Source organism: Macaca nemestrina, chromosome 11, assembly GCF_043159975.1.
Source record: "Macaca nemestrina isolate mMacNem1 chromosome 11, mMacNem.hap1, whole genome shotgun sequence".
In the NCBI taxonomy this organism is placed as follows: domain Eukaryota; kingdom Metazoa; phylum Chordata; class Mammalia; order Primates; family Cercopithecidae; genus Macaca; species Macaca nemestrina.
Genome location: NC_092135.1, coordinates 61806908 through 61826307, shown reverse-complemented (window position 1 = coordinate 61826307; position 19400 = coordinate 61806908). Strand labels below are relative to the sequence as shown.

The 19400-nt window shown below is 35.6% G+C and overlaps 1 long non-coding RNA gene across 2 annotated transcripts; it reads left to right on the top strand.

Annotated features, from left to right (window-relative positions):
- Window positions 1-247: 247 nt before the first annotated feature.
- Window positions 248-19181, top strand: LOC105483326 (uncharacterized). Of its 2 annotated transcripts, none has more exons than XR_011609828.1 (5): window positions 248-325; window positions 3099-3172; window positions 9218-9278; window positions 9393-9591; window positions 9737-10032. It is a non-coding gene; the product is annotated as an uncharacterized lncRNA (long non-coding RNA). The 2 variants fall into 2 exon arrangements; XR_011609827.1 differs by lacking the exon at window positions 9737-10032 and adding an exon at window positions 18746-19181 and having other exon boundaries at window positions 250-325.
- Window positions 19182-19400: the final 219 nt, after the last annotated feature.

Genomic DNA, 19400 nt, shown 5'->3' with positions numbered 1-19400 from the left:
ACACAAAACAGTACATTATGTCACTGGTCTTAAATCTACCTCTTTCAAGCTTCCAGAGTGATTCTACTCATATGACTTTTCAAAAATTTTAGTTGTCATGGTCCAAAAATCATCTGAAGAAATTAGAAGCATGAGACTAGGACAAAGAAGAAAGAGCAGGAATGGGAAGCAAGGTAGTGACTACTATGAGCCACACACTGTTCTAAATGCTAAATTCTTTAATTCCCACAGTAACCAGTAGAGTAGGTGCTATCATAATCCTCATTCTACAGAGGAGAAAATGGAGACACAAGGAAATCCAGTAATTTGCCAAGTTTATGCATTGGTAAGTGATGGAGCTAGGACCAGAGGTCAGGCTAGCTAGCTTACTGTGCTTTATTACTATATCCCACAATTTTATTTTTAGCAAGTATTAACATCCTTTCCCAGCATGACAGATGGGTAGGGACTCCTTTCTCAGTGAAGTTAGTTCTTAGAAGGAGAAAGGGTGTGGTATTAACTCCCCTGCATTTCCTGCCTTTCTGCCTTTATATCTTCTTAGACAAGGAGAAGCCAGGAGATGGAAAGAGACAGCCCTATTCATCTCAGCAACAGAGTGGACACTCACAGGGTTAGATGTCCTACTGAGATGTCAGTGAGGGTCTCTTTATTCAATGCACAAATGAGAGGTTATATTTTCCTGGGGAAGATAAAAGGAAAGAGATACTCCTGTTTTATCTTTTTTCCATGACTGTTAGAGTAGGAATATTTTACAGTTTGTGCTACTACTTACCTACTTACTAAAAATAGATCTTTAATTAAATTCTTTCTTATGGGAGGTGGTATCCTTGGTTTTCATGTGAATGATCCCCTATTTCATCTGTCTGCTCAACGCATGGAAAATTATTTTCTGCTATTGTTTAAAGGGAGAATCATGCACATTAAGATGGGAGAAATGGAAAGACTCATATATTTTGCTAATTAATAGAGATAAGCACATGGTTACAAAAACACACACACACACACACAAAGAACCTGAGGTAACAGTATTTCTCACTCTATCGAAAGAACACAATACTTCTAGAGCTCACAGTTAGTAAGAAACCTGACTTGTTGACAGCTGGAAATATTTGTGAATGTCACTCCTATATTCTTTCTACTGCCTAGATAGTGCTTTTTTAACACTTAAATGTCAAGAAGTTTGAATCAGTGTAAATAGGTTGCCTCCACATCAGTGACAGCAAAATCTCATAATGTTAGAAGAATGAGACAGAAGTCAGAAAGTTTTTTATGTTTTTGTCAAAAGATCATTAATTCAATATTCATTGCTAATAATTTATAAGCAATATCTCATAAACATTAGAATGATTAGTAAGATGTCTCATAATTACTTTCACTTTAGTGACAAATGATTTACTAATAACTTGGTTTTTCCTATATAATCATATGTAGCCTTTAGATTCTATGTAAACCTGTCTCATAAATGAAACCAATGTATATAATGAGATGCCTCTAATAATGTCAGTAATGAAATCATACTGGAAAAAAGTAAAGCAGTGGACATGTCTCTGACTGAACTCTGATGTTTAGCAAACCATGTTATAAGGAAATGCCACTAAATATAGTACCATTACCTGTACAGTTATTAGCACTGTCACTGAAAACAGGAATGGCATTGTGGTGTTTGAATTTATATGGAAAGGTGGCTGTGAAAACATTATAGCTCCATTGCATCTGCAAGGGAATTCTGAATCAAAATTGGAATAGAATCTCCAGTAAGAATAGAGAAGCTAGAAGCAGAATCAAGGTCTACTGTGAATTACGCAGTTCTTTGGTTGTCAGATTATATTCCTTTCCATCCCACAAAACTAAAAATGTAAATAGAATAAACATGGATTGTACATAGATCTCAAAAAGGGACAGGAAAAAAGAGCCACAGTGTTGATCTAGGTCAGGGCTGTTAAGCTTTTACAGAAGTCTTAGAAGGATATTATGTTCATAGAACTATAATTATCTGTACCAAAGCATGCTTTCTTTACTCATATTGTAATAATTCCTTTTGTCCATGCTCCAATGGTTTATGAATGGATTTAGCCCATTAATTTGTTGTCTTGAAAGGTTATTAAAGTTTTGCAGCTAATTTTTTACCTTCCAAGTGTGCCTGACAGAAGTATTTTGAGCAAATGATATAATTTTTCAACATAAAATATCAATTTATGCATAACTTTTCTTTTGTGGCTAACTGGAAAAATTAATATCCATGAGCAGATAGAATGATATAAGGAAATTGACACACCAAAGAGTTGATTATCAGAAACACAAATAAAAACAAACACTTCTATTATGTTATCAATCAGAGTAATAAAACTTGTTGGATATCTACATGTATCGACAGAGCTTGTCTACATTTCTTTACAGAGTTCGGTGGGCAATCTATGTTTGGCTTACTCTGGAGTATTTAATCATGCCCCATGATCCAGGAAAAAGGGCTGCTCATGTAAGAAGTCCAACATACACTACATGGCACTTTCACTACATTTTTCTAATGAAAATTGCCAAATTCTTATGTGTACCTGATCTTGCTAAGAAATACAAACCTCAAATCATGACTACATTTTCACTATTTTCTTGGCTTTCTCTTTTTTGTTAGAGTTGACTACAGAGTTATCCTCTCATAAAAGCCTTGACTGGACATATTTTGTAGGGAGAAATGTCAAAGAGTTCCTCTAGTTTTTGGTGCTGCCTTCCACCTTACAATGTAACAACTTCATCAGCACCCCGGCCCAGTCTTAACATAGTAAGAATTGCTAGAATTTCTATTTTGCTTCATGGAATCACAAATATATATTAAATCTGATGCTTCCCATCTTCTATCTCAGAATACTTCCAGATAGTGAGAGGCACTTAGCAAAGAAAAAGTAGGAAAGAATTACATCTTGACACACTATTATGATTTCTTTAATTCTATAGCAAGCTATAAAACACGTAAGTAACTATATTGTATAATTAATGTTAATATTGAAATTGTTTTGGTGAACAGCATATGTTTTGTAATAACCTATGGCCTATTATATTGGGAATTAACTAATTTCCATTCTTCCCTTCTGTTCTTGTAAAAGAATTCTATATTTTATTTGGGAAAGTCAATGTACTCAGCTAAAATGCTACATGTCCTAGCCTTCATTGCAATAAGGTAAGTTAATGAGATTAAATTCTGGTCAAAAATGTTATAAATAGAAATTTTAAGCCTTTTGTTTTTTTCCATTTCTATCCTCAATCCTATTTCCTGCTCAAATTGCACATACGACGAGTGTAGTTCTGGCAGCCATTTTGGATCTCATGAGGTATTTCTGAGGGTGGAAGTCACATGATAAAGATAATATTTGAGGAAAATTGAAAGAGCCTCTGTTCTTGAAGACGCCCCCGAGTAACTATTTTAGCCCTGGAATGCTTTCTTTTACACTTCTTTTTATTCACTTTTTACACTTCTTTTATGTGGTAGAGAAGTAAATTATCTTTTTTAAAGTAACTGTTGCTAGCAGCCAAGTGAATTCCCAACTTAATTTGTGTCTAACTAGCATTCCTTCTCTCTTATATTCTGTGAATTTTCCTTGCCATCCCTTGTCACCATCCCCCAGACAATATGACAAAAATGGATGTGAAACTCTAGCTCCTCTCTTTCCAGCATGGTTCATGATTGGTTGGAGCCAGTAGTGGTGATTTGATTCCCATTACGAAGTGATGGGTTTTGGTGTGGGTATGTGGTGCATTTTTTGCTAGGACAACTAAGACAAAATCAGCTGGGTAACTTCTCAAAAGTTTTTCCTTACTCTTAAAAAAGTACATGAGATAGTTTCTTTTTTTTTTTTTTTTTTTCTTTTGCATATTGTCATCTTCAAGTCATACAAAGAACTGTGGTTGCCATCTTGAAAACATGGTGCCTAAAAGGATAAGTCAATATATTCAGGATGGTAGAGTTCAGGGGAACAGTTGCTAGTGTTGAGCTGACCAATGAACTAAACCTGGAACTGTCGTCTTTTGGACATTTTGCTATGTAAAATAATAAATGTCTTTATGAATCAGCTCACTTTCAGTTGTATTTGTTGGTATTTTAAGCAGAAAACATTCTAGAAACTGCCGAGGTAATATCTTATTCATGCCTTTATCATACTGCTTGAGTTAACGGGAAAGGTTGGTAAAGGTGAGGAATGGCAATGGGAGACCCTAGGTAAAGACAAGGGGCCTTAAAAAGAGCTAAAGGAGACATTACAAATCTTTGTGAAAAGGATTTCTTAGGAGAATTTGAAGGACTGCTGATTGTTATGGTTCCCAGCTTCACAATTTGGCCTAGAATTAGTCCTATTATAAATTTCTGGTTCTGCAGTGAATCAGTAGATATTAATGGATTATAAACATTTGTTCTTCTAACAAGGTGATATTTTACCCTTTTACTACTACTAAAAAATAGAATTACTGTCACTGTTTTTAAAGTCATATCATAGAGTTAATAAATAGCTAAGTTTTTGTCAGTAAAATACTGGAAATTTAAGACCTTAAACTGATTTTCTTCAAGATGTCCCAAGTAATAGGTAAATTCAGAATTAAAATACATTCAATTTTTAAAGACTCTAGATCCTGAACACTTTCTAAGACTAGAAATATGATTCCACTGGACATACATAATCTTTTTTAAAGGAAAGAAAAAATATTTCTTTTACTCCAAACAAGCTATTGCAGCTTCCTAGAATTGCAATAGTATTAGCAGATATATCTGCATATTTATATACATGAATGCATTTGTGTAAATATATATGAACACACATATATCTGAAAACATACATACATCTTAAATTATATTTATTTGAAAATAAACCCATAATTGAAGATTTCCTATTCATATACCTGAAACTGCACTTCAAAAAAATAAAATAAATATGCATTTATAACTGATCTTATTCCCAGTTAATACAAATTAATGGGCTTCCTTATATGACGTGTACAATGTCAAACTAAACAATTTCAGGTTAACAATAGCCACCTTGAAGATGGGAGGGGCTTATTTTGGGATTCAGTGATCTGACCTATCCGTCGGCAGAGTTAATTTTTCCTTTCATTTGCTTAAGCTTCCCCTTGTATATCATAGGTAGTAACAGCCTTTCATTTCCTATTGGAGTTTTCTCTTGGGCTGTTGTCCTGACTCTTCTTTTTCAACTTCCCCTTCCTTCCTAGAATTGTGTTGCTATCTACTTTTGATTTTATAACAATAAAATGGAAGCTAAAGTGTTCTTTGGGCACATCAGACTGTTCAAGAGAGTCAATAATATGATTGGCATATCTATCCCTTCACCATTTGTTAATGTGCATTGTGCTCAAATGTTCAAATTCACCAGGTCAGTGTTCCAAATGCTGACTGGAAATATTATCTAATGTGCATTGTATGCAGTAGAGTCACACTTCAATTTCAGCACAGGTTTTACACTTTAGTGCCTGCTCATAATCTAAATAAACATAGCGTTTCTCAGCTTAGATTTATTTCAGTCATGCTCTCTCCAAAGGATTTAAAAATTAAAATGACTTCATAGTAGATTGGGAATGTTTATCCATTTAAGATGGTTAGAAATATAAGGCATAATCATCTTTCTTTTAAGCGTAATACAGTTTTTGAATAACAGAGAAAATCATTTTGAACTACATTTAACAAGTAGCTTGTTTCAGCTTCGATATTAGCTTGATTTACCATCTGCAGAATTACCAATAACATGATGCATTTATTACCCGTAAAAGCTATTAGCAGGTCATTTTGTTCAGTTCATCATATGTGTCTTGAGACACAATCTGGCGTCTAACAGATTTTCATACATTGATGTCGCAGAGAATCAGACTGTTCTTTAATTGATTGTTTCTTGCTAGACTCCTTTTGATTAAAACAGGTTATGCTATTTGCTTTTACTTCCACATTTCTCCACTTCAAAGTCTGGCCACAGAAGGCAGAAATTATTCTCATTTCTCTGGATTCTTTTAATTCAAAGTGAATGTATATATTTAAAAGTCTGCCATAATCAAGGGCTTTAAAAATGACTTCAGTTTTTCCAATATATGACTCCCTCAACAAGAATGCAATCCTTACCATGCCTTTAAAAAACGGATTTATCTTTTCCTGCCAAGTCATCATATATCGAACCTCAGAACCTCAAGTGAGTACAGATCATAGGGACCAAAGGGAACAGAAAGGCTCCCTCAAAGTACTCTTTTCCTCACAATTTGCACAGACCCCGACAAGCAAAGCTGAATTGTGGTGATAGTGTTGTATCCTTCTCCAGAGGGAAAAGAAAAAAGGGTCTTTTGCTAAACTGATTTCAGAAGGCCTAACTCATATTGTTCATTTAAGCAAAGAGATTGCGAAGCTCCTGAGACAGCCCCCTCTCCTTAAACGAAACAAAAAAAAAAAAAAAAAAAAAGGAAAGAAAAGAAAATTCCAAAAGGTATGTGAACTCAAGGGAGATGGGGTCGGTGGTCCTGTGTCTGGCCTTCTACACACATTCCCCACACAGTTAACACTATAAAAATGAAAAGGCTGAAATCAGATCAGTACTCATCAATAGGAGTGAGTAGCAGCTTGCAGGCTCAAAACAAAAGCCTAATTCAGCCCTCAAAAGGTTTTTGTTTGCCTAATGTCAGAAACAAACATAAAACTTTCTATCATGTGACATCCATGACACTAGGAGAGAGCAGTCACCCTTCCCTTTAGGCTTCTGTCTGACACAGACAAAAGCCATCAATAGCCCTTTTGTATCCTACCTCAGCTTTCTGTCTTCATTGATGAGTCAGCCAATCATTCCCAATTGTCATCCGCTCCTTCCAGGTGAAATTCCAAAGTTCCCTGTCACAGGCCTCCAGGTCCCAGGGCACACTAATTCAGAAAATGATATTCTAGTCAATAGTACTCTTCGCAGATCAAACATTTTATCAGGAAACAAAAATCATTTTAATTCTTATTTGAAATTTTTCTGTTTCTTTATTGTTCCCACACATTTTGTGAAATATTGGCTCTTCTAAATTATTTTGGGTAACTAGAAATATGAGAGTATAATACATGTTATTTTGTCATTTTTGTACCAATTAACTCCTTAAAATTCACAGTAGATCTATACAAAGTATAGCTGCAAGGGGATTCTAAAAGATTTTTAATGATTTAAACTTGAAAGCCACTATTCAGAGCCAGTGATGCATTGAGGAAAATTATGTAAGTCATATTTTAGAAATTACTTTCACTCTAAAATTTATTTAAACTCAAGTTGTGCCAATCACTTAAAATATTGCACTAAATTTAACAGGAAATCTCTGGGTGAATGTTTAGTATAAATTGAAAAGCTTAAATGGCTTAAAAATAGCTTTGAAACATCATATAGAAACATGAGGCAGTTATGTTTAAGTGATGGGAGTTTAATGGTCTTCTCGTACATTAACCCTACACTCTGATGATGGGAAATGCTTTCATCTTACTCTAGAAATGGATAAAAATAAATATTTAGATTGAGTAAATCTGATGATTTATTTAGTTTCCTTACCTATTTGTAATATTTTTGAAATTCAATGAGGTGAATTTTTACAGCTCAGAGTTCATTAGCCTTCAAATATATAATAAATAGTATGCACTTGGGACAATTAACTGAAGTATAGTCCTGTCTCCTTTCATGATCATATGCTCCAATTTGCACAACTGTAAAATGATAAAACAGTAGCAACCACACTATTTTATTTGATGGAATACTTTTTTAAATTGACACTAACAAATACTATTCTTTGTCAGTTCTGAGGAAATAAGCATAAATCCTATTCATAAAAACATACCTGTATCAAAGGCAGTAGAAATGGCTAAAAATGTACCATTATTTGATTTCAAATTTAAAGTCACATTTTTCAATGAATCTGTTATGGGGAGTTATATTACAGGACGCAGCAAGAATTGTATGAAAGTTTGTACTTAATACAAATGTAGGCAGGTAACTGAATGAGTTTAAAGAAAAATATGTTTTTAAAATGATATGCTTCTCCAGATGAAAATATGAACTTTTGCCAGAATCCCTTTGAGAGAAGCAGGACAAAAAGCAAAATTCTTTGAAGTGTTCTTCAACATTATCTGGTCTAATCTGGGACTGCAAAGTTCTAAAATCTGTAGATTTCATTTACCAGCTCTGTACCAGTCGCTCATGTTAATAAAAAAAGGATCGGCTAAATGTATTAAAATAGCAGTTGTATCCTGAATTGTTTCCTCTGACATGTAAAATAATAGTTTATTATTATTATTCATAACACATTGCACAGAATTTCTGTGTAGGTCTGTGTAGATGTGATATAAAAGGTAATGTATTACCCAGTCAGGGTTCTCCAGAGAAATAGATCCAATAGGATATCTATCTATATAGAGAGAAAGAGACAGAGAGAGGGAGAGATTTATTGTAATGATTAGCTTGTGTGGTTATGGAGGCTGTGGAGTCCCACGATCTATGGTTGGAGAGAAGGAGACTCAGCCAATCACATGATGTAGTTCCAGTCTGAGCATGAAAGCCTGAGACACAGGAGTGCTGATTGTGTAGTTCCAAATGAAGTCCAAAGGCCTGAGAAGCAGAAAGCTGATGGTAAAATTTTTGTCCAAGTCCAAATCTGAAAACAAGAGAAGACCATTGTGTCAGCCCAAAGACAGGGAGAGAGGAAGCACAGACTCTTTAATTTGTCCTTTTGTTCTATACAGGGCTTCAGTGGATCGGATGAAGCCCACTCACATTGGGGAGGACAGTGTGCTTTACTCAGTCTACTGATTCAAGTGTTACTCTCACCCAGAAACACTCTTAGAGTTACACCCAGAATAATGTTTAGCCAAACATCTGGGTTCCCCATGGCCCATTTAAGTTGATCCAAAATTAATTATCACAGTAATGCACTGTAATTTTATTTCATTCAATGGCTTTCTTAATAGTGAAAAGTGAGATCAAATAAATTACCTTAAATCCTAACAAAATTTAGTTTTTAGGTTTCTATTTCCAAATTTGGTAGAATGCTCTATGATAAATGAATTCTAGGGATTTTAACATTATTTTTAAAAGTAGATATTATTATTCCCATTTAGACATGAATAAACTGAGACTTCAAGATGCAGTTATTTCTCTTTCTTTTCATTAAAATGGGGGATATGAATAAAACATCTTCCTTCTTACATGAGTTTGCTTTATTTTCATAGTGGGGGTCAAAGTCAATTCCATTTTATGAACCCAGATGATTGGGCAGTGGATGGATACAAGGTAGCATGATTTCTTACTTCTGTTCTTTGGAAATTATTTTTTTTTATTAGAAAACTGATGCAATTATCTATCTTTCTCTTAACCACCTGCTTACATTTTTTTTCAACTACGTAGTCCATACTCCAAAAGCATATGTTGGGAATATAAACTTTCCCATGCCAACTTTCATGATGGCATCTAGAAGTAAGTCAACCCAACTGGTACCTCCAGGGCCCCAGAATGGTGTAACAGCAACAACAACAACAACAACAACAACAAAACCCCACTAATCAGAGGATGGACACACATGGACACTGGCAAGTTTCTGGTAAATGTAAGTCTGGTTATCCATTTAATCATAATCCAATTATTTATTTAGTACCTGAATACATGCTACACACATCTCTGTAATCTCTGATTTATTATTTTATTTAATTCTCCCTACAGTCTTATGTGACATATTATTTTTCCCATTTTAGAAAGATGAAATGAGACCCAGGGAAGTTAAGAAGGTGAGAACCATTTGAATTGAGCTCCAGAGGCTTGCTTTGACCATTATGCCAATTCCCATATCCCTCATCTGCATAACGAAGGAAAGTTAAACTCTTGAAGTTTCTTCTTAGTTCTTGTCTTCTGTGACCCTTTTTCCGCTCTAAATTAACTTCCACTTGCTCTTCAAATCATTTTATTTCTTATTTGATCACTTTAATCCTTCCTCTAGATAAGTGATCCACACTTAATCAAGACATGAGATAACTCTCCCATTTTATCTCTTTTTCTTTCTGCCTCACTTCACACACACACACACACACACACACACCCACACACATTCCATTGTATAAGGTCGTTATGTTCTATGAAGTCCCTGCAAAATGGAATTAGCAAATACTGAATCATTGCTCTTAGAAGAAATGTAGAGTTAGGTTCCTGTAAGTCTCCGGTTACATTTTCATCATCCTATCAGTGTGTAACCTTGTTTCATGTGTGTTTCTCTTTAAAGCCATGTTATTTAACATATGTTGTTGTTTTATTAATAATGAACTCACAGCCAACATTATTGTAAGTCATGCCTGAATGAAGCTTATCTAACACATGTACATCCTCCGTAAAACACATCACAGCATTCTTGCACTTAGGAACTCAATACACCACTTCAGCACTATGTTTGGGAGCCATTTTAAACACAGAAATCACCAAGGAAAAGTACAAAAGTGCAAAAATTGAAGCACTAAACATACAATGAATAGGACACTTCGTTACAGTATGAGAGCTGAAACAAGAAGGCAGGGCATCACTTTGGCCTCAGCTGGGAATGTGGGTGTCGGAAAACTTAACTTTTTCATTGTTCTGCACATGTGCATATCTGCAAAGACTTAGAATGCATCATAAGTACTGATTTGGGGGATATAAATAAATATTAGTGAGTAGGCAAAATTTCAAATACAGAATCCATAAATAATGAGGATCCTCTGTGTATATCTCATCTTTGATCTCTGTCTTTCCATCTCTCTCCTTTCTCACATCCCCATTTTCTTCTCTTTTATCTTCTCTACAGACAACTAAGTAAAAAATACAAATTTTCTTTTCTACCTTGTTTCTGCCATCCTTATTGTCTTCTGCTTTTCAGAATTGCTAAGATTATTCGACACATATATACACACACAATTTGTGATTCCAAATCAATTCAGCACACATCTATGTTGTCATCGTTATGGCTGATTATAATTATTTTATAAAACATGATTTCTGCTTGAGAAGTGGTCTTTAAAATGTTCCTAATAACAGAGAATCAAAGGCAAATCCAGGAATTCTTGCTTTCTCCTTTCTTTCCCTGACCTCTATATCACCTCACACTATACAGAGGCAAGAATGTCTATATTTCTGATTTCTTAAGCTTCAAATTACTTGCATTTAATTTAGCAGTCTGCTCTTCATTGGAGACTAGTTGAATTTACAAAAGCAATTACACCAGTTTCCTGTGACTTTGAAGGATATATATAGTTGTGTTAATTAAGTAGAAGAGGAGAATGTGGATTGCTGGTGATTTTCCAGTGGAAAAAAACAATTGTCATCGTCTGTGCAGCATTAATTGCTACATAGGGTAGGAGATTAATATTTTTAACATTTTAAGTGGTTTTGCATAAATGTTAGCAATAAGCAAGCCATTTTATGTCTTATTGGTTTGCATTTTTAATAATATTGGAATGTTAGCCTTCTCATAAAGAAAAGATTGCAGCAAAACTGAAATAGTGTTTCAACCTTGCTAGTTATGTGCAAACTGACCCCATGTACCCTCTTTGGGGAACACTCATAGACAGTGGTACTGTTGAAATCATAAAAAGGGGAAGAGGTAATTTATTTTTAATTTTTCTTACATTTGTGAATTTAGTGCCAGGAAAGGCTAACAGCATTGTCTAAGGACTCCAAGGAATATATGCCATGAACACTTCCTCCATCTTTTCTTTTCTTATATTAGGTTTGGCCTTCTTTTAAAAACACATCATTAAGTTGGTAAAACTGCACCGAAATATAAATTGGCATATTCACTTGTACAAAGATAAAACTCAACCAGATTCTTCATTTATTATTTAACCTGGACAAAGAATCTGAAAATGTAGTGATCGTTACTCATTCATTCAACAAGGATTACTGACCTCCTAGGATATACCAGTCCCTGTTCTTGAGCTAGCAGTACTGTAGTGAACTGGACAAACAGGGCACCTTCACTCATCCAGGTGCAATCCATGGACATTCAGGGTGGCTGTCCTAACCTAGACGATTAAAGAAGAACTACAGTATTTTCGGATTGTCACATAAAATTTAGCCCAAAGCTGCCTCCTTACATATTTTAAATTTGGCCTAGTTTCTCTTTATGTAGTGAGCTGTGACCTTTCCAGATGTGTAAACAGACTGTAAACTACCTTGTTTCTATCACTGAGTTTCAGCCAATCATAAGCAGCCAACTATTCAAACCGTGATCAAATAAGGCAAACGGCAAGCTGTAACCAATCTGGCTGTTTCTGTACTTCACTTCTGCACCTCACTTCTGTTCTCTGTACTTCACTTTCCTTTTTCTGCCCATAAATTTTCAACTATGCAGCAGCGTGGAGTCTGCTTGAATCTATTCTGGTTTGGGAGTTGCCCAATTCACGAACTGTTGTTCCTTGCCCAGTTCAACTGTTCAATTTAATTTGTCTAAGGTTTTTCTTTTAACAAGATAATAGTAGAAAATAAAACAAAATAAAATAGTGTGATATTATAGAGAGTGCTTTATGTAATGAGGTTCAGGAAGGCCTCTCTGGAAAGGTCACATTTATGTTGATAGTTGAATGAAGAAAAAGCATGAGCTATTAAAAGATGGGAGAAAAGGCTTTTTATACATTGGAAACAGTAGATGTCAGAGTCTGTGGATTTGGGCTTCAACCATGAGGAACGAAAGGACCAGTCTGGCTAGGACAGAGTAAGAAGCAAGGGGAGATGAGGATGGTAAGGTCAAAGCCAGATCCTGGAGGGCTTTGCCTGCCATGGAGAAAACATCGGATTTTATTCTAAGGGCAAAGAAAAATCATCAGGGATATAACCAGAAAAAGAGCAAAATCTGACATTTACTCATAAAATGGAATTTGGCTGCAAAGAAAATGAGCAGGGGAAGGCAAGGTGGGAGAAGAATGGGCAAAGGGGCTGGGCGGGGTGGCTCAAGCCTGTAATCCCAGCACTTTGGGAGGCCGAGACGGGCGGATCACGAGGTCAGGAAATCGAGAGACGATCCCGGCTAACACGGTGAAACCCCGTCTCTACGAAAAAATACAAAAAAACTAGCCGGGCGAGGTGGCGGGCGCCTGTAGTCCCAGCTACTCGGGAGGCTGAGGCAGGAGAATGGCGTAAACCCTGGAGGCGGAGCTTGCAGTGAGCTGAGATCCGGCCACTGCACTCCAGCCTGGGTGACAGAGCAAGACTCCGTCTCAAAAAAAAAAAAAAAAAAAAAAAGAATGGCCAAAGGATTGGATAAAAATCTTATTCATCATTTTAAGCCCAGGTCAAACAGAAGCAGGGACATTTGTCTCTTCTCCTATGCTCCAAAAGCACTTTATTTCAAATAGAACTTGTGTTATGGGCTAAACACAGTTTTATCTCTCCTGTGCTAAACTGGGGGAAGACTGACCAATGGCTCAATGCTCTTGTTCCTAGCATAGATTCCAGATCATAGCCAATGGTGAGTTGGCAGGTGCTGAATTGAAGTGAACCAAATTAAGAGGACACACTTAGGTCTGAATTTATTGAAAATAGCAGACTCTAAATACTAAGACAGTACATAACTGATCATTGAAAAAAGGAGAAACCTTCACAAATGTGGATTAAAAATTTCTCAAAACTATTAAAAGCCATTTTATTGTTACTTTAAATGCCAAATGAAATCTTGTACGTTTTGGAGAAAATTCCAGATTCTCCCAAGCTATGTCTCGATCTACATTTAGAAAACATGAGTATCTATTTCTTCAACCACATATCCATAAACTTTAGAGGTCATCTGTCATTAGAGAAAGTTCTTATTTTTTTTTTTCATTATAAGAGGAAATTTTGTTTACAAATCTAGAGAAGCCACTTTGTGCAAAGCTTGGTTTGAGCATCGATCATGGTGTTATAGGAATCTTCACCAGTGAAAAGATGATAGTCCCTTTTGCATTCTAGACCTGAGATTATTAATTTATTTTAAAAACTGTAAAGTGAACAATTCAGAGATACCAGAAATCATTCAGTAGGCTTTTCAACAAAGACCATTTTATTTTTTTTTTCCCTGAATATCAAATCAGATATTACTGCTCTGATTTCTGATGGAGTTTCTTTTGTTTCTAAAGATCAGACAGTTGAAATCCCCCTTCTTGGGAGGAACATACACAATCAAAGTTTCAGCATGGCCAAGTTCCATGGCATGACCTGATGTCTGCCTCCAACAGGCGAGGTGGACCAACCCCCTTTTTAAAAACCTAATTAAATTGATAGTGATGACATCTAATTATAACTTTTTTTCCTTACTTGGGGAACTAAGCAGCACACTTACTCCATTCTCTAGTAGAAATACTATTAAGTATATTGCATGCACAGTTTCTACAGACTGAAAATTTTAAAATAGAAATTTTGTAAAATATTTCTTACATTCCTTCCTTTGGTATTATTTGCAGGGAATCAGTCCTATTCTCAGAGAAGCGTACTGTAGAAAACCCCATAGTCAGTTTATCTACCCTGTCAGTTCATAGTGAAGATAAAATTGTCACATGAAAAATAGCCAAGTGTTTCCTCCTCCATAAGCTTCCAATGTAGGGATTTTCCACCCAAGTGTGTCTAGTACGTAAGACATGACATCTGATCTCATGAAGGGCAGTTGAATATATGAATATCTCCTTTTCATGTGCTTGCTTATAAGACTCCTTACAAAAATGTAGCATTATAGTACTATTGAACTATTAATATGAAATTGTGGATAGTTTACAGAACATATCTTCCCTTTTGAAATATCTTGGATATCAATGGCATAATTTTTCTCCTGAAGCTGCTCACTGACTAGAGATGGCCTATGTTATTTTAATATCTAGTTCTTATCAGGGTTACAAGGAGGAAGGTGGGGCTTTTTCAATGTTAATTAGTGTAACATGTATAAAAATGAACAATAGACTTAACAAATAGGTCACCTTTTTCTGCCTAGGAGGAAAGCTGAGCTGATACAGAGTTTCTGGGGAATTCTAATGCTGATGTTGTGAAGTTCTCCTATTTTTCAGTACAAAATCTAAGAGGAATAAAAAAGGAAAACTTACCCATTTGCATTTAGGGAATACACAGCACTAGAAAGAAAATCAGATTAAGTAGGATATTTAAAGAATAATTAATTTGGTATTTATGGAATGTAAAGTATTCGCAAGTTCATGATACTGTTATATGCTAATTAACACAGTCCCTGTGACCAGTGGCAATTTCAGAATATCTGTGCAAAAGGGCTTTTGAAGCTACATTTAAACAGCAAGCACTGTGTCTTTTAGTATGCTAATTTAGAGTTGGTTGATAAGTGGAGGTAGGTGGGATCTGGCCAAAATAATGCCCCTTTGATGTCCTCATGACTGTGCCAACACAAATCATCTAATCTCTCTCTAGCTTTCTCATCTGTAAAATGGGAGTAATAAAACAAATGCTGTCATAACTCTGTAAGTGGCATCCAAAAAAAATCAACCATGGCACCCTAGAGTTTTATTATTATGAAGTTTATGAAACAACTAGTGAGCCAGAGCAGCTGACTGGCTGGGAATTCCTGGGGCTGAAAGCCAACTGCCCTTCATTAATATATGAATTAAAGAGTCATAGAATTTTATTGTAAAAGTACTTGTTTCATAAGGTTGTTTGAAGACTGGATGGGGCGATGCATGTGAAGCACTTGACAGAATTGTCTCGCACAAAAAAGAAAAAAAAAATTCAAATTGGAATTTCTCCTTATCTCCTCCTTACTCTCTTCTTCCTCCTCTTCTTTTCTTTCTCCTTGTCTTTATTCTTCTGATTTTTTTTTTTTTTTTTTTAAGACAGGGTCTCACTGTGTTACCCAGGCTGGAGTGCAGTGGCACAATCATAACTCTGTATCCTCGAACTCCTGGGCTTAAGTGGTCTTCCCACCTCAGCCTCCCAAGTAGGTGGGGCTACAGGCATACAGGCACGAGCCACCATACCTAGCAAATGTTTTTCTTTTGTGTAGAGATGAGGTCTCACTATGTTACCCAAGCTGTTCTTTTGATTCTTATTCTCCAGCAATACCAAACATATCTAACACTCAACTATTCAATCATTGTGGAAACACTTATCCCTTTGTTTTTCATCATACCACATCATCATGAAGCTCCTTTTATATCTCTGACATTAATTTCCCTCTCTTTGGAGGACTTCTCTCTTTGATACTGTTCTCTAATTGATGATATTCATCAGGAAGCCATTTTTGGCCCACTGCTAATCTTACTCTATATATTCTTCCTAGGTAAGCTCCTTGTGCTCCTGGTTTTATCTACACCTGTGTGCTGAAAGTCCCAGCCAGTGTTCCAGCCATGACTCATTCCTTTATCAAATCTAGAAGTGAAGTAATTATAGTCTGCTTGAAGCTTAATTCTTTTACATACCCTTGTGCTTCTGTGCCAATTAGCCATCAAGTCCTATTTATTTTATCTCAATACCTCTCTACCATTGGTATAGCTGCCCAAACACAGGCCATTATCTTCTCTTTTCTGGGCATGGGGACTCCAGCTAAAATGGGCACTTAAATATGGCACTCTTCTGCTTGACACACTTCAGTGACAAGAATCAAAGCTCCTCCACCTGACCTACAGATTCCATTTTAATGTGGTTTCTCCCCACTTCTCCAGCCACTTTTCCAAGCACTTTCTGCCAGGCATTTTACAATTAATCAACTTTGAATATCTAATTCTACTCATAAACTAGGCATTTTGCTCCTCTTGTACCCTCTGTCCAAAAGCTCTCCTCCATTCTCCAACTTGACCTTGGCCTGACTGACTCTTACTAAATCTAGGATAACTCAGAAGTCATCTCCTTCAGAAAGCTTTTCCTGACATGCACAGGCTCATTAAGGTGTTCTTCCTTTTTGCTAGTAAGCAATGGCCCCATTGCTTTTGCATCTGTACCCCTACAACCTACAACCCTAGGAACAGTTTGACTGGGAGAAGAACTAATTCTCATTCTCAATAAATTCCCAATCCCTGGAATAATTCATGGTGTAAATGAGATGTTCAACAAAGGTTTTTGATTTGGTTGATGAAATCAATGCAAAACAAATACTAAAATGCTCAGTACTCACCTTTGAATTATAAACCATAATTAGATTAGAGAAAACACAATTCCAATATTTCAGAAGTTTGTCAACTACTTTGTGGATCAATATTACCAGAAACTTAAAAGACAATTTAGCAAAAAAGCAAACAAAGCCATAATTCAAATTGCGAATGTTTAACAAACATATGTTTGTGGAAATAAATTAGACATTATATACTGCAATGACTTCCAGAAAATGTTCTAAAAGTTTTATGTTATTTGTGCATGACAAAATGTTATAAAACTAATTTCTGCTTAGTTTCATAACAACACCTCTCACAATTCAGTTAGTCACTCAAATGTAAAGCTTAAAAGCTGTCGAATGTGGTGCTAGATTCATTTTGATTTCATTAGTGCCTGCTCCGGATAAGAATTGGTTTAGATAATTTTAAGGGCATCATGATGATTAAAATATGGTATTTGCCCTTTTAAGGTTTACATTATGGTAGGGATGTTTAGACAAGTATATAAATATCTATAGTACAAGGCACAATGAGCCTAAAGCTATAGAAGTGCTTTAAATAACATGTCATAGAGAATCAAAGGGAACAGACTGAATTAGTAGGATCAGAAAGGACTTTCTGAAGTAACTAGAATGAGTCCCTACAAGCAAAGCATATAAAAAAAGGTTTAGTTTTTTATTTTGATTGTGCTTTGGGGTTATTATAGAGATGCTTTTTAACTTAAGATGGAGTTACATCCTGATAAACCCATTATAAGTTAATAATATCATAAGTCAGAAATACATTTAATACACCTAACCTACTGAACATTATAGCTTAACTTAGCCTACCTTAAATGTGCTCAGAACACTTACATTAGCCTACTGTTGGCCAAAGGCATCTAACAAAAAGTCTATTTTATAATAAAGTGTTGAATACCTCATGTAAGTTATTGAATACTCATGTAAGTAAAAAACAGAATGGTTGTATGGGTACTCAAAGTATAATTTCGATTGAATGTGTAGCAGTTTTGCACCATTATAAAGTCAAAAAATCATAAGTCAAGCCCTTGTAAGTCAGGGACCATCTATATATGGAAGTGCCATAGATAAAATACATCTTTATTTCATGTGGTAATAACAAATAGACCTAGATTTGAATCCTGTTTTTACAAGCAGTTTAAGTTATGTGATTTGAGAAATTAACTCAGCTTCAGTTTTCTGATTTTTAAAGTGATGCAAATATTGTCTCTCTTATAATGTCATTGTGATGACCCTGAATGTATATGTTTAGCACCTGAGAGAAATGAGGATTGGATGTTAGATGTTTTAGTGTTTGAACAACTCCACTTTAGAATTTTTATTAATGGGCTGATTTCACTCTAAAAGGAAATCTTGAATAATGTGCCATATTTGGGTTGATTTGGTTCTTCATCATTTGGGTTGAAGACATAGAAGTCATCCTTAGGATGTTCACAGACAACAAAGGTGAAAAGTAAATTTAAAAATACCTTGCTCAGCATTCTCGTTTTTAAAATAAACTCAGAAAACTGAGTTTATTTAAAAATGTTCATTTTCTTTACCATAACGTTTATATAAACCAACAACTAACCTTTAGATTGCATTCAAGGAAATATTTTTCTTAGTTATACGATGTGATTATCCCTATTCTTCAATATCTACTCCATCACAGGAGAAATCATTACAACATTTTCAGAAGAAACTGACAAGCTCAGGACATTCATCAAAGGCCATCATAATGCAGCGAGGCCTGGAATACTACATTGAAAGAAACAAAAAGTTATTCCGTGTGAAGAAAAAAAATCATGTAGCTATAACAGTGATTCTTATGTATGTTAATGACAATTATGTGGCAAATCTTCACTGATTCAGAAGAAAGTAATTGGACTTATGAGAAGACATTACAAAAGGGAGATTTTTTAGTTCAAAATAAGAATGTCTTCTAAACATTAAAGCAGCCTGGCCAGGCACCTGTAATCCCAGCACTTTAAGAAGCCGAGGCTGGCAGATTACAAGTTCAGGAGTTCGAGACCAGCCTGGCCAACATGGTGACACCCCGTCTCTACTGAAAATACAAAAATTAGTCAGGCATGGGGCTTGTGCCTGTAATCCCAGTTACTTGGGCGGCTGAGGCAGAAGAATCACTTGAACCTGGGAGGCGGAGGTTGCAGTAAGCCAAGATCGCGCCACTGCACTCTAGCCTGGGCTACAGAGCGAGACTCCATCTCGAAAAACAAAAACAAAACATTAAAGCAGTCCAAAAGTATCTGTTTTGTAAAATTGTTGAACTAGACTTTCTACTGGAATACTTTCCAATTTATTAACAG